The 15,051-nt window shown below is 36.8% G+C and overlaps 1 non-coding gene across 1 annotated transcript; it reads left to right on the forward strand.

The window, feature by feature from the left end:
- The first annotated feature begins 511 nt into the window (after positions 1-511).
- LOC111763793 (small nucleolar RNA SNORA70) lies at positions 512-646 on the forward strand. The gene has a single exon (XR_002796575.1). It is a non-coding gene; the product is annotated as a small nucleolar RNA SNORA70 (small nucleolar RNA).
- The last annotated feature ends 14,405 nt before the right edge of the window (positions 647-15,051 follow it).

Below are 15,051 nucleotides of genomic sequence, written 5' to 3' on the forward strand. Positions count from 1 at the left end.
TGATTATCCATGGTGCAACTAGAATTAAGATCCAGGGAAACGGACTTGGCCCAGTGGTTAGGGTGTCTGTCTACCACATGGGAGGTCCGCGTTTCAAACCCTGGGCCTCCTTGACCTGTGTGCAGCCGGCCCATGCACAATGCTGATGCATGCAAGGAGTGCCGTGCCACACAGGGGTGTCCCCCGCGTAGGGGAGCCCCAAGCGCAAGGACTGCGCCCTGTAAGGAGAGACACCCAGCCTGAAAGAAAGTGCAGCTTGCCTAAGAATGGCACCACCCACACGGAGAGCTGACACAACAAGATGACGCAACAAAAAGAGACACTGACACAAGATGACGCAACAAAGAGAGACACAGATTCCCGTGCCGCTGACAAAAACAGAAGCAGACAAAGAAACAAGACGCAGCAAATAGACACAGAGAACAGACAACCGGGGTTCGGGGGAGAGGGGAGAGAAATAAATAAATAAATAAATCTTTAAAAAAAAAGAAAGAATTAAGATCCAGATACTCTGCAGCTAATACTGCCGACTGGCCATCTCTCCCTGTGGGGGCCTGGGATGCAGTGGCTACAGACAGCTGCCTTCTTGGTAGTGTACGTGGCCTGTTGCTTATACAGGTTGCTCTAAGGGACCTTGGAGACAGCCCTTCCTTGCTGGTTGCTGGTCCTGTCTGTGACCTCGTGCCATCCCCAATCTAGGCTCCAGATGGGTATGTGAGGTGCCTTTGGAAAACCTCAGGGGATGGTGGCCTGGGTCCACATAGGCCAAGTCATCATGTCCATCCACACCAAGCTTCAGAACAAGGAGCATGTGATTGAGGTGCTGTACAGGGTGAAGTTCAAGTTCCCTGGCCAGAAAATCCACATTTCCAAGAAGTGGGGCTTCACCAAGTTCAATGCTGACTAATTTGAAGACATGGTAGCTGAGAAGCACCTCATCCCAGATGGTTATCAGGTGAAATACATCCTCAATCATTGCCCCTTGGACAAGTGTGGCCTCTGCACTCGTGAGGGCTTTGTCAGCACTGCCCTCACCTGACTTGTGCCCACCAATAAATGACTTCCTGGCTATCAAAAAAAAAAAAAAAAGATCCAGATACAGTAGATACAGTTCAGTTGATGGAAAAAAAGGTGGAATTTGGGCATAAAGCACTGGGAAGGAAAATTCCAGGATAGAAGATTGTAGGTACAGCTTGGGGATAACAACAAAGATGATACCTTCTGCAGAAGATTAAATTAAATAAGGCAGTTAAAGTGTTAAAATGTTTAACAGTTTCTGGCAAAAAAATAGACACTCAATAAATGGCAGTTTAATTTAGTTTTGCTTTAAGGTACTGAAATTTAAACTCTGAAGGCTTCTCTTTTTTTTTTTTTTAAAAAGATTTATTTATTTATTTAATTCCCCCCCCCTCCCCTGGTTGTCTGTTCTCTGTGTCTATTTGCTGTGTGTTGTTTCTTTGTCCGCTTCTGTTGTCGTCAGCGGCACAGGAAGTGTGGGCAGCGCCATTGCTGGGCAGGCTGCACTTTCTTTCGCGCTGGGGTGGCTCTCCTTACGGGTGCACTCCTTGCGCGTGGGGCTCCCCTACGCGGGGGACACCCCTGCATGGTGCAGCACTCCTTGCGCACATCAGCACTGCGCAGGGGCCAGCTCCACATGGGTCAAGGAGGCCCGGGGTTTGAACCGCGTTCCTGCCATGTGGTAGACGGACGCCCTAACCACTGGGCCAAGTCCGTTTCCCTGAAGGCTTCTCTTGACTGGCTTCTAGTATAGAGGCCCAAGTGGGTGGGGGCTAGGGAAGGGGAGGCACATGTTGCTGAAGCCCAGGGCATGGCTTATTCTATTCTTTTCCCAACCCCAGCCTTACAGCCTTACAACCTCTCCCAGGCAACCTTTCCTATTGCTTTTGCTCTCATTTATTATGGGCCCCAGGTCCTACCCCACCCCTTTAGTGTTGGGGTTACAACACATTGAGTGTTACCTAGAGCCACCATGCCCAGGACATTGAACTAAAAGTCCTCTCACTCTCCCTCCCAGAAGTCCAAGGGAAAGTTTTCTTACAATCAGATAGCAGTAGTGTGGGAGTCAAAAGACATGTTTATTCCTGTTGTTTCTTTGCAGCTATGCCATTAACAAGCTGTGCATCTTGAGCAAATCATTCATCTTTCTGGACCTATGTTTTGCTAGAAAGAAAATGACAAAGAGAGAAATAATATGGACATTTCTCACAAAGTTATTCTTTTATCCAACATGATGCTGGTCTCAATAGCCATGAGTTTGGGTAAAAAAGATATCAAAGGAGGTAAGTAGCCACTTTTGGATACCTCAATAATTTGATAACTGTAAGTCACTTGATTTCCTCTATTACAAGTCAACTTGAACAGTGCACCTTTATTGAATGCCTGCTGTATCTAGGTGCTCTGGTTGGGGTCTCTTTGTACTGTATGTGCTAATGCTTAACAAATACATATTCTTTTTAAAAATACAGTCTATAACTTGATAGATTCTCTCTAGAATTAAAAAAAAAAACCTCCTTATTTCCATTCTAACATATGGTCTGTGTAAACTATTATATGGATCCATTAGCTTAACACCTTCTTGATAAGGGAAATTTTACTTAGGTAAAACTTTTTTGTACAATAATTGTGTTAAATTGTTATCAACAGGTAAAATCTTGCCAAGCATTCCCCGGGCTAACATGGTCTCAAGGAGAACTTTCTTTTTTTTACTTCTTTTTATTTTTTTTATTTTTTTGGTCTTTATTTATTTTTTTAATATTACATTAAAAAAATATGAGGTCCCCATACACCCCCCACTCCCCTCACCCGACTCCTTCCCCCATAATAACAATCAAGGAGAACTTTCTAATGGTACTTTTCCCTTGGAGAGTCTTGATTTCCATTGTTCTATGAAATTAATGTTGTCGTTCTGCAGAGTAATAATAAGCAAAGCTGTGAAAAATCACAAATTTAAATCTTTTTGATACATTTAATATAGGTTTGACCATCAAAAGTCTTCATAACTTAAGGAGTTATTCATGTTTAACATTTAAAGAGAAAAACTTTGTTGTAGGAAAACAGTAGATTTGTAAGAAAACAATCCTTCAGTTTCGATGAAGGAGTGGAGAAAGAATCTTCTTGAAAAACAAGGGTCAATGGGATATGGAATAGAATATTTTTCTTGTCAGTTCTAAAAACATATTTTACTCAGTCACATTTCCTTAAATTCAAGAATGTTCTACCAAGATATGAAGATGCACAAGGAATAATATGTCTTTGTTTCATCCTATTTCTGAGAGAAAAGGGCATATATTGTAGTATGAGAATGCAAGCTAGACATTAGGGGAAATATCATGATAGATAAAAACCTTCCAAGCAAAACCTTGGAAGGGGTTACAGGGGAAAAAGTTAAGTTATCTTTTTGGGAGAGGCTTTAAAAGCAGGAGAGTCCGCCTGCCTGTCTGAGCTGGGACAAGTTAGTAACTCTCAGTCTCATCATATCATTTGGAAAATGGGGGACTCTCAGAGTAATCTAACTTTGAAAATTGAACTTTCATCATTCTAAGTGTATTTTTTGGATGAAGTTGGTGCTATTGGAATGGGGCAGTTAGGTGAGCTTGTCTGCTTCACAAGTTGTCACCATAAAACCACTCATGTTCTGTCCAAAGTAATTCTCCTTCACCTAATCAACTGAACTGAAAACGAGAATAGAAACTATGACTTTTTAATACTCTTATATTTAGATTATTCTTATTTTTCAGTTCTTCAGTACAGTTGCAGTCATCCCACGAATTCCCCCACTGTATTTGCATACCCTTTCTTTTCTGGTATCTATAATTAAACACACTTTTGGTCTTCTGGACCAAAGGAGCCCCACTGTCCTTGAAATCCTCCCATTGCTCAAATGTGCAAAGGAGACTTGGAGATTCGCCTTAGTAACTGCTGTGGGGGTGCTATTAGTGAAAGCACATAGGTGTTTGAAATGACACCCAAGAAGCTCTGCCCAAGTCATTGCCCGGGTGAAAATGATATGAGTATAAAAGCATAAGAACATAAGAAGACATTTTGCAAATAGAATAAAGCCTGGTAACATTTTTATCATTATTATTTGTGCCCAGTTTTCATCCTCTCTCTGTTTTGCTCATTTCCATGAAGTTAAAAACTTCATGAATGATGAGGCAGAAATGTAAAGTTGACCAGTATGGCCCATTCAGAATTTTTCAGGAAACAAGATTATTAGAAATTTCTTTCAATCATGCAAAAAGCAAAGATTTTTTGATGAATCCATTTTTTTTAGAGACCAGATTGGTTTACCATGTTCAAACATAAGCATAAATTGATTCCTTTTCCAACATATTTTCCAGTATTTATCTTCTGGTAGTATATAGTCCACTAAAATTAGGAAATAAGATAATGATAGTGAAACTACTCATTTTTTGACCATTATCCAAACAACTTATCACTAAAAGAGAAAACATTAGAGCACCAAACCAGAAAAACATTGCCTCAAGGAACCAATAATATATTAAGAAAAAGATTTTAATATTAGTATGATGTGCTGTGACATTTGTGGCAGTTAGAGAAGTAAATTCAATTTATCTAAGAAGATTGCAATAACATTTTAAAGAAAGAAATGGATAAAACAAAGAAATATTTCAGGAAAATGTGGTCATTTGAAAACACCAGTATAGTTTGTTTTTTTCCACCTTGACAATCTATTTTCTGTCCTATTTGTATTCATACGACCAGAGGAGTAGCAATAAATTATTGCTTTCCCTATTTGTGCCTGGATTGTGTGCAGTATATTTTAGAGACTCACTAACTTTCTTCCTGATCAAAGAAAAGGGTTATAAATCTATCAGCAGACTGACTCCCAAAGCATATGGCTCATGAGGGGAAATAGCTTGCATTTAGCTCAGACCAGCTGTCCAAAGCTTAACTATGTTAGTAACACATTTTGGGACAGTTAAACTGGGGAATATATTTAGAAAGTGCAAGCTAGGAAATATACACTAACCTTCTCCACTTGGTTTCAAAACATAAATTGCCATTGCACTATTTCTTAAAGCAGAACTTAATGAAATCATCCCTGGTTACTGAAGACCTGATTGAACAGGAATAATATTCACTGCTTCAGAACTTGCATAGGTGGCTTTCTGATAATTGAAAAGTTCTTCAATTATATGTCAGGGATAATTTCTGACACTGTGGAAGTTATAACAGCAAAGGAATATCTATTTCCATAAACTGGACCATCTGCAAATTTGCATTAGCCTTCAGACACTTAAGTGAAAATTAACCTCATTTTAAGATTCAGAGTTCATGAATTAAAATTAGTGAGTTAGCAGGATTCCTTGGAGAAATGACTGATTCTTGGGCTGGGGCAGGGAAAATACAAGATGAACCTGGAACATCTTGTACTGCCAGAAAGAAAGTGCTTATGAAAAAAAAAAAAAAAAGAAACAAGGTGGAAACTTGTCAAAAGAACACAGGAAGCAATCTTCTGATACCTGATGGAGTGCACAATTGCCAGAACTGGAACAATTTCAGTAAGAAAATAAATAACTCTAGCAGTGTATTAAATGCCAATGAGTAAAATAAATATCCACGAGGTCATGCTAATATAAAGAAATGATTTAATAAGTAAATAAATTGGGGTGGGGGTAGGGACAAATCTTCCTTACAGAATTCGAAATTATATATATATTTCCCCCTCCCGAAAGCAGAGCTCAATTCCCTTTCCTTTGAATGTTGACTGGACAAAATGAGTCACTTTCAAAGAATAGAGCTTGAAAAGGGAAAAAAATAGTAATTTTAGAGTGGAAAGACCTGGCAGACATATCTCAATTAAGTGATAAATTTTTACATCACCTGTGATAAATCATGTTGGTATCATATACACTGATATAATATGATGCAATGAAAAGGTCACTTCATCTTTGGTATTTCTCCCCAAAACTTATAACCCAGTGTAGTGATGATAAAAACATCAGACAAACCCAAATTGAGGAACATTCTACAAAATAGCTGACCAATGCTCTTCAAAACTATCAAGGTCATAAAAAACAAGGAAAGACTGAGAAGCTGTTATAGACTGGAAGAGACTAAAGTAGCATGAAGACTAAATGCAATGTAGTATCCTGGATCAGATCCTTTAACAGAAAAAGGACACTTGTGGAAAAATGAATAAAATACAAATAGAGTCTGTAGATTACTTAATAGTATTATAACAAGATTAATTTCTTAGTTTTTGCAAATATACCATGGCTATGTAGGATGTTAATATTAGGAGAAGTTTGAAGAGGATGTAGTGTTGAGTTTGAATTTTAAAAAAAGGATATTTAAATTTGGTTTTTAACTGGACACATTCAAAATAAAGTTAAACCTCAGTTTCAAGGTGCTGAAATGGATCCAGAACACTTCCTAAGAAGAACACTGATTCTATCAACAGGAGCTCCTTTTGACCAACTCTATTCAGGCATCTATCCTTTTGTTTGTTTGTTTTTTATTATTTTTTGGAAGTACCAGTGATTGAATCTGGGACCTTGTTTGTGGGAGGCAGGCATACACCACTGAGCTACATCCACTCCCATCTGTCCTTGTTAATATCTACTCCTTTAATTATTTTAGAAAGCATGTCTATGTATTTAACTAATATCTTCAAATAGGTGCATTCTCAAGGTTGCCAAGAAAGAGAATAAATTCATTATTGCTTATTTATTAAAAGTTTGAATGAAAGAAACAATATAGAGATTTCCTGAAAGATGCACTCTATACCCATTCCTGTAGGGAATCCACTCTAAAATAAAGGTCTGGGTTGAGCTAAATCATCAGATCTTCTGATGTCTTACTGATATCATGCTAACTTTTTCCACAATTACTTTGTGCTGCATTATTCTGTGAATTGAGGGATACACAGATCACTCTGTGAAACTCTGCTTTCTAGAAGAACATGCTTTCTAGAAGAATGCTGTTGGAGTTATTTCTCAAATTACACAGTGTAATCCAGGGATAAAATATTTCTCATCTATCAACAACAGCTTCTCTTGAGAAATAGATGAGTTTTTAATCTGATGGATGGCCTCAGTTAGTGTTCCCCTTTTTGCACTGGATGCAAGAAAGCTCATAATTAAATTTGTGACTGGCATCCAAAATGTATTTACAACTTCATGTCCCCAACAAGTGTATATCATATTTAATGTAACACTATTTTCACTTTTGACTTCAGTATAAGTTACCGCTCCTTTCTTTTAACATTTATATATATTATTTTATTGTACTATTGACACATTTTATTGTTGAAAATTTAGAGAGCAAATCGACAATATTTTTAAAGAAAATTAACAGTAATCCCACCACTCAGATATAATCACTGTTAAAATACTGCTGTGTGAGTATGAACTTCTAGACTTTCTTCTCTACAAATATTATATATATATGTATAACTACACATGCATAGACATAAGTCTCATCTTACTTTATCATACCATACTTTATTAACATTTTAGGTTGTTTCAAGTTCTTTGTTTATGGGGGGAGGGAATAATATAAGGAATAAATAAATTGAAATAAAATTAAAGAAATACATTTGAAGTCAGTTTTATTTTGACTGATGTAGGTCTTAACTATCACTTCGTAAGTGAACTAAATTCTATGCTATGTCTTCATATATGTAAAGAGAATCTAACATTCAGGAATATACCTATAATCATCAGTTTATCTTTAAGTAACATGGAAGATATATAACATATTTTGATACATTATATAAATGAAGTGACCAATCAATCAATAGTTGCCTAATAAATAAACACCTGGAACTGGAGCATTCTCTTTTTTTCTGCCTTTAATTGGGATGTGGAACCAAATAGCCTTTTCCCTCTTAATTGAATATTGGCAACGTTATTTGGGTGACTCAGAGTAAAAGCTGAACCTGAGGACCTCTATGGAGTCCTGCTAGTTTTTGTAGCAGGAACCTAACTAACATTATTAAAGATAAGAATAGTTTTTATACATAAAGCATTGTGGTGGTATCAATGCTTTAATAGTGTTAATAAAAATGATATATATTTAAAAATAGTGAGGAGATATCCTAAGAAGAGGGAAACATGGAAGAAAATGAGGAAATAGGTGAATTGTATAAATACAGTAATAATGGCCCTAATGCTTTTAAACATGTATTATTGAAGAAAAATAAGGAAGAGAGGTGGAGGATGGAGTGGAGAATATTTTTTAAATAAAGAAGGAAATGGTTTTAGTCATGTTGGGCAATTTTCATGCAAACGAGTTAAAGAGGAAGAAAAGGATCTTACTCAAAAATGATATTAATGGCATTCCAAAACCAAAGAGATGTTTATTTGTTCATGCACTGTTAGAATGGGGAGAGTCTTTAAACCTCATCTGCTTTAATCTGCCCCAAATTACACAGCTCTGGGGAAGGAGCTATGGTTTAAAACCTAAATCTTTTGATTTCTACCTCAATTTCCCTTCCACTTGACTGGACAGGGGCAAAAAAAAAGTCAACACAAAGCTAAATTATGGTTAATTCCAGGCTTCATGATGTCTGTCTAAATTGGGACTACTTGGGTAAAGATTTCAGTTATGTCCAGTTCTCTCCAGTTAATTTTCTCACAAATGCTGAATAAGCACAATTTATAATGATCATTGGATGATTTTGAATTTCTGCAGTCTTGATTATTTGGTCACCACTTTGATAAATGGAGTCATGGTGACCTTTGACTCCTTATCCCCTTGGGCTTCTTTTTCATTCCCTATGCCAGCACTCAACTCGAGGTAATGCCCTAGAATATGGCTGGAGAAGGTCATACACTGAACAAACCTCATCCTCTAGTCCACCAGTCCTTGACAGTTTATACCATGGCCCGAATTAATATTCAGAAATTCTTTTCTACCCTAAATAATCTCTTAAAAATGCCACATTGTAGTGGTTTCAGTGTTTTTCTTCTATCTTTTTGTCTAATTCCATCTTCTGCCAGATGGCCCCATTTACTATTTCACTGAAAAGCTTAAGGCCATTTTCCTTTTTAACTCCCAGAAAATATCTATGTAAATACTTACTGGGCACCTTCCCATGTGCTTTGTACATACATCCTCTTCTCTAGATTAACTCCTACATCTGCCTCCTGGTCCTGTTTCCTCCTCTCCATTCCCATCCCTTTCCAGATTTTTCTCCATCAATAGTTCCTTATACCTCATTTGCTCAAAATATTTCTTTATTGGTTCTTCTCTTCTATTTTCAAAATTGTTCATGTCTCTAGCCTCTTAAGGAAAGTGTCCTTGAGCTTGTTCATTTTTCTGATTCAGGCCCTTGGAAAGTGTGTTTCCTCTCATATAGCTGAGTTTTTGCTATTGTTTAGATCCTTCCCAGACCTGCATCTTTAGCCTATCCTTCCACCTGAGCCAGTCAAATTCTGTTCATTTCCAATCAAGACCATTCCAGTGTAGTTCAGTTTAAGAAAAATTTGATTTCTTTTTTTTACTGTCTCTCCTTTTTCCTTTTCTGACTTGTTACACCTTGATTTTATTTTCCTTGGTTCTCTGACTCTTTTTTATCTTTACATAACTCCTATAATTCTCTCCTCAGGTGCTTCTGGCTTCTATCACATACTATTATGGCCCAAACTGGTATTTCTATACATCAGATATCATTCTGTTGTTTTTACTTTGGCACCACACAGACAGTCTATAGACCCCCATGGAATTATCTGGCCTCATTTACTTCTCAGACTCTTCCCCGGCAGCTGGTGATTGGATAACTGCCTGGCCAAGATTCCCAGCAAGTCAATTCTGTACAAAGATGTGAGACTCATCTTCGTGAAAGCATTGCTTGCTTTACATCATCTATCTCTCAAAAATTCATCAGTATCTTTCCATGATATATTCTACAGGGTTAAGTCAAAGTTCTTTAACCTACAATTTGAAGTTCTTGAAGTCTGTGTTGTCAGTCTCCTCACATCTCTCTTCAACATGAAGCCACCTCTTCACCAAATTTATTGATTCGGATATGCCATGTGCATTTCCATTGCCACACTTTTGCTTACACTATTCTTACTGGTTTTAAACCAATCATAGAACTGTATCCTATCTATATCTAACCCATCTGATGCAAAAAAGAGATATTTGATAAAATTCAACATCCATTACTGGATTATCTAGAATCAGGTAAATACTTCTATAACTTGATGAAAGGTTTTCACCCTAAACCAATAGTCAACATCATATTTCATGGTCAAGTTCTAAAGTTCTATCAAAATTCAGAATTTGATGAAGATGCATGCTATGACAAAAATCTTTTATTTTGTGCAGGAATTTAAGTGACATCAGTTTTGGAAAGGAGGATCCAAAGATATTTTAATTTGCAGATGATATGTTTGTTGCCTACTCAGGTGATTCAATCATGGAAAAGTAGTAGAACTAAGAGATTTCACCAAGATTGCTGATTATAAAATAAATATTCCCAAATAAATAGCTTTCCTATATACCAATAATGATCAGTTAGAAAAATATATAATATAAAATAATACCATTCACAGTAACACAAAGAATAAACAAAGATGTGCAGGATTTATATAAGTCAATCTGCATAGTTTTAACAAGGATTCTATGTAATATCATTCAATGTTCCTCTCAAATCTGCCACTCCCAAAATCTTTCCAAAACCAAGAGCAAAGTATTCTTTCTCATCTGAAGGCCTGTCATTTTTATTGCATATAATAGTCAACTGATTCCTAATTACATAGATCTTTCATTTAGACTGTAATATCTTCAAGAAGAAAGAATATCTTATGTTTATAGTAGTTATAGTATAACTTTATCATCTTTTCCTCTTTAGCTTCTTCTTTCTCATCTATAAAATGGGAATTATAAGATTATCTACATCAGCAGATGACTAGGTAGATTACACAAATAAGTTTTAATTAATAATAATTAACATATTAAATACTATTTAAAATTTATTAAGAATAATATATTAAATAGCAACTCAAATTATTATATTATTATTAATTTAAGTTTATATATGCCTAGTATACAATTTAGCACAGAATAAGCCCTCAGTAAATGGTAGCCATTAATTGAAGCTCTTGGCACAAAGTAAAACATAGTTGGCAAAAGTATTGACAATGATGAAAAATGAATGATCTCTTTAATTCTAGGGATGACAACATGGGAAGAAATGAAGACAAAACACTGCAACTGCAGCCCAGAGCTAAAAGGAGTCAGAAACCAGAAGTAAAACATGATCAGGATCTGGGAATCAGGTGAATACCTAAGTAGGAAAAATTTGCAACTGCTTTAGAGTGCAGGAGCTGGGAAAGAATGGATTCTCCAGAGACTAGCTACTATGTGTTCTCATGGAAAACCTGTGTCCCTTCCCTCCACCAACTGTTTTTAAAAGAACATCATACTTATGCCACGAGGAAGTTGAATGCGTCCAGAGTGGGGATGGATTGGGTTTGCTGACTTCAGGCTCACTCTTGGGAGAAGGGATAGGAGATCATGGTCTAATCACTAATTCTACAAGAAGATTAATGATAGCCCCTCTCTAATTGATGGGAAACTTAAGTGTGGCAGGAACCAAACTGGATACAAGTAAAACATCGGACCTATACTAAAGTAGAGGTCTGAATACATTTTGAATAAATGCCATACACTTTCACAATAATTGGATCACCTACGGTGATCTTGATTTAAAGTATTATGAAACACTTTCTTGTTATCAACTGGTTAAAAGCCAAGTTACAATTAGGGAGTATTTATTCCACATGAGCTACCCAATGCCAAAGGATATTCTGAATCAAGCTTATGTTAGCCCATTTGACCTCAAGAGAAATTAATTTTTAAAATTATTATTTAACCATTTTGCTTCAAAAAGCATTTAAGAGAGTGGGAATTCATATGTCAATCTAAACTTAACAGATGTTACCAAACACCATTATAACAATAGGTAAAAACTTTCATACAATTTATATTATGTATCAATTTATGTTTTAACATTTTATGAGTGTGTTACGATCATTAGTAATTTTCCAGCACATTTGTACTATAATTTTAGGAAAGATTCATTTTTAAAATAATATTAACCCAGTCTCTATAATGGTGACCATCTAGACATGATCAAGTTAGGAGTCAAGACAACTTTTACAATGTTTAGTATTTTGTCTTTCCAATCCATTTTCTCCTTCTGTATATTGCATATAGAAAATGCTTCTTCTGTTGGGCTGTTTTAATATTATATTACTAAAGAGTTAAATGTAAACCAAAGTAGGCCACATCTTTATCAGACAGTTAAGTTCACCTGAGAATTTTTCCAAATGACTGCATTAAATATGCAAATAACTTTCAACATAGGTTTATGTCTTTTTCACAGATAATCATAAGCATAGTTATTGTTCAAGAAGACCAAAAATAATCTCGAAACAAACAATATGAGAAACTAGACAAAAAGATTTGAAAGTCAAGAAAAAATATAAATAATAGTTCAAAGCCACAGTAGTGGTCTTATGGTGGGATTGGGAAAGAACAGTAAACTTTTATGCTCAAGACCTGGGTTAAAATTCCAGGCCTGCTTCTTACTAGCTGTGTTAATTGGGTGAGTTATTTAACTCTAAAACCTCATTTTCCTCATCTATAAATTGTCTGACAGTAATCCTACCTCCTGGGTTGCTTTGAGGATTAAATGAGATAATTTGTATAGAAAGTCCTTAGTAAATTTTACTAATTAACAAATGAAAATAATATGAACACTCTAACCTGTGTTTCAGTGACATGAGACAGCTTAAATTTACCAAGTGAATTGACTAAGGTGTAATTTTGTGAAAGTAGGTTTCAGTCTGTCTTTTTAACTTAGTATCTTTGGGGTCTGGCACAGTTCCTGGTGCTCTATAGTTATTTGTTGAGTGGAAAACTGAATAGATTCCTGAAGGAATGAATGAACAAACTGCTAGTCAATAACTGGAAAAAGGAGTTCAAGAGGCAGAATTTCTAGAAGGAAAAGTTGAGAAGGAAACTGAATTAACAGGGCAGAGCCAGATTCTCACACTTCTACAGTCCTCCTTTGTTGCCTTGTGTGTCTTTTCACCAAAAATATATAAATTTAAGGAAGGCAGAGTGCTAACATCTGTAGAGTACAAAGCCAGAGCATTGTCACTCTGCTGATGAATGCTGATAATGAAGAGTAAGGGTAACGACAGGGATCATGACCTGGTGTACTTCCACTTGGAGAAAACTCTCCAAGTCATCTTCCGTGTTTCCTAGTAACCTCATCGCCCTCAAGATCATCACGTAAATCAGTAAGACACTTATTGGGAGAGATAGAAAAGTGTAGTGATAAATTACACACCCAATGAAGAACTAACTAATCACATATCTTTAAAGATTTATGATATTCCCCTAAAGGAGAAGGCAGGTCAACAAGACTCAGCAAGATGAAAGAAATGTGGCTAGTGGTATTATTCAGATCATAATTGTACCTTCCTTCTCCCATCTTGGATAACAGACTATGTTAGAAATCACTCAGGGAAGCAGACTTGACCCAATGGATTGGGCATCCACTTACCACAGGGGAGGTCCCGGGTTCAAACTCCGGGCCTCCTTGACCCGTGTGGAGCTGGCCTATGCACAGTGTTGATGTGGGCAAGGAGTGCCCTGCCACGCAGGAGTGTCCCCCTGTGTAGGGGAGCCCCACGCGCAAGGAGTGCGCCCCGTAAGGAGAGCCGCCCAATCGAAAGAAAGTGCAGCCTGCCCAGGAATGGCACAGAACACACAGAGAGCTGACACAACAAGATGACACAGCAAAAAGAAACACAGATTCCCAGTGCTGCTGATAAGGATGGAAGTGGTCACAGAGGAACACACAGCGAATGGACACAGAGAGCAGACAATTGCGGGGGGAGGGCATAAGGGGAGAGAAAAAAAACAAACTTTAAAAAAAAAAAAAGAAATCACTCAGAGCTTTTGCTGTGTACTCGACCCCATAGGGAAGTGAAATGGAACTAGATAAAAAAGGGAGACTTCAAGTTACTTATCTAAAGGAAGGAAAATGTAAATGAATATATGAGCCCCTTACAAAAATTAAAGACAGTGTGTTGTAGATGTTAAGAATACAAACATCAGAATCAGGTTTATCAGGGTTTGAATCCTGGCTTCACCACTTACTAAGAAAATGGCCATATTAAAGTTACTCACAATTTCTACACTTTACTTCTCACGTAGGGTGATGATATCTCATAGGATGACATGACAGCTCAATGAAAGAACACATGCCTAATGCTTGATAAAAGCAATCAATAATGATAGCTATTATTTTTAGCTGAGGGAAATGATGTTAGTCTTGGGAATATAAGCTCTATTTCCTTTCAAAAGCAATTAATGATAATTCTGCCTGTCCTTAACTTTTCACGTGCTTGAACATTGAGACTTGAATTGTTCATAATTGGGAGAATAGATGAACCAGAGAGAAAGGAGACACAGAGAGCTAGCTCATTGTCAGGTTAGGATGAACAATTTTTCATCTTCTGATTAAGCCTTGGCTGCGAGTGGGAGAGTGGCTTGGTGCTTACTTTCAGTGTGTACTAGGAGTTGGGCAACCAGGGTTCTAGTGCCATCCTGGCACTTACTAGCTTTGTTACCCTGGGCAGGCTCTTTACCTTTCTGTGCCCTAGTTTCTACCCCTATTAAAAGAGAATGGCAATAATCCTGGTACACAGAGTCATTGGGTGTTTAAGTGAAATTAGTATGTAAAATGCTTAGCATAGTGCCTGGCAGATCTAAGCACTCAATAAAATTTAAATAAAAACGATAATGATAAGTGGGTCACCTTGCACTTCCAATCTAAAAGTCTAATGTTGTTGCAGAACTCCTTATAAGGAGTTAATACAGTGAATTCAAACTGAAATGAAGTATGATTGATACTGCATATTTCATAACCAGGGTAAAAACTGATAGTAATCTGGGTGAAGGATTTTACTAATTTATGATAGACAATAAACTCCTTTTGCTGTCTGATTCCTCCAAGTTTCTCCATTATTTCCCTCAAAT

The sequence above is a fragment of the Dasypus novemcinctus genome, chromosome 4, assembly GCF_030445035.2.
Source record: "Dasypus novemcinctus isolate mDasNov1 chromosome 4, mDasNov1.1.hap2, whole genome shotgun sequence".
NCBI lineage: Eukaryota > Metazoa > Chordata > Mammalia > Cingulata > Dasypodidae > Dasypus > Dasypus novemcinctus.